General features: G+C 33.3%; 1 protein-coding gene across 1 annotated transcript in view; it reads left to right on the top strand.

The window, feature by feature from the left end:
• Positions 1 to 295: 295 nt before the first annotated feature.
• The window catches only part of LOC118739528 (mitogen-activated protein kinase kinase kinase 13-like), a 37343-nt gene continuing 36251 nt past the window's right edge, over positions 296 to 1387 (top strand). Inside the window, exon 1 of the mRNA XM_036470899.1 lies at positions 296 to 552. The gene's annotated coding sequence lies outside the window, so the exon portion shown is untranslated. The remainder of the gene's footprint in view (positions 553 to 1387) is intronic.

Raw genomic sequence — 1387 nt, 5'->3', positions numbered from 1 at the left:
TTGATGCAAACAAAAGCGAAAATTAAAATTTTATAAAGTTTTGCGCTAATAATTGCTATCGATTTGCAATCTAAGAAGTTTTCAAGTAGCAAAAGAAGCAGTGAAGTACTTATTATTTCTTGTTTTAGCCAGTGAACGTGCCAGCCAGCAGCGTTGCCTCTATTGATATATGCATTAAGTGAGCTGAAGTTGCAAATCCTGTTTGTGTATTTATATAATCAATAATTTGATTTTGAAGAAAAATTAAAATAATAAAAAGAAAATAAATAATCCCAAAAAAGTGAAAAATAATCTAAAAATATTTTTATGAAAAGTAAAAAATTTACAAATATAAAAACAATTATAATTACATACAATACATATTTTTAACGCTGCCTATATAAAGTCCAAATGTTATACGCAACTCAAATCCGGCATTATATGTAATTCTACACTCTTATACTAGTGCTCCTTAGCAGTACTTGCGTGTATTTGTGCGCTTTTGTATCCTGTTTGCCACCCAGCTGTAGTGGTAGTGAAGGTGTTCTCTAACAGTTCTTGAAATTGTAATCGGTGAGTGGACATCCTTCTTTATTCATTTCGATTTCGCGGAAATACGTCTGTCTATTTTTATGCATAGCAGTGTACATTTGTACGTACATACATACATACATATGTACGTAAGTATTTGTTGGGTTGCTTAGTGGTATTTGCGTTCGCTTACGCATGTGCGTTAAATGTGTGTAGACATTCCTATGTAGGATAATACATATGTACATACAAACGCAAAATTCTTATAAATGAATATTCAATAACTCTGTTTAACAACATCCGATTATACCAATCTTTTTAAACAATAATTAAAAATAAAAAAAAAACTGAGTGCGTGTACTCCCTACGCGCGGAAAAAGTCATACTTTATAGAAAAAAGTTCCATTAATTTAATTTACCTTTTTTTTATAAAACCGGCACACAATGAAAAGTTGTGTGTCTTTTCATCAGACACACCTACCGACATGTATGTAGCTCGACCCACTGAATCCGAATCTGGTGTCGGTTTGACTCCTACACCTCCTAAATTTCGAGTTAATTGTAAAAATCATGAGGTCAAAAATTCGCAATTTTGAGGTTGTACGAGTCAAATGGACCTCAGATTCGTATTCAGCGCGTCGAAATACATGTCGGTAGGTGGGTCTGGTTGAATGTACCGATCACCTTTTTTTTGCGTGTCAGTGCAACGGCTGAATTTTGAATGCGGAAAAAATGTGGTCTGTGCATTTATCCAGACCATTATAATGAGTTGCTTAGTTTATTATTACTTGAAAATGTATCTTAGTCTCAATCTCAATTCTTATCTTCACCTTCATCTTCATCTTCATCTTCGTCTTCGTCTTCATCTTCATCTTCA

Source organism: Rhagoletis pomonella, unplaced genomic scaffold, assembly GCF_013731165.1.
Source record: "Rhagoletis pomonella isolate Grant_MI unplaced genomic scaffold, Rhpom_1.0 Rhpom_scaffold_00005, whole genome shotgun sequence".
Taxonomy (NCBI): domain Eukaryota; kingdom Metazoa; phylum Arthropoda; class Insecta; order Diptera; family Tephritidae; genus Rhagoletis; species Rhagoletis pomonella.
Note: the sequence above shows the minus strand (reverse complement) of the source record. Positions and strands in the feature narration are given on the sequence as shown.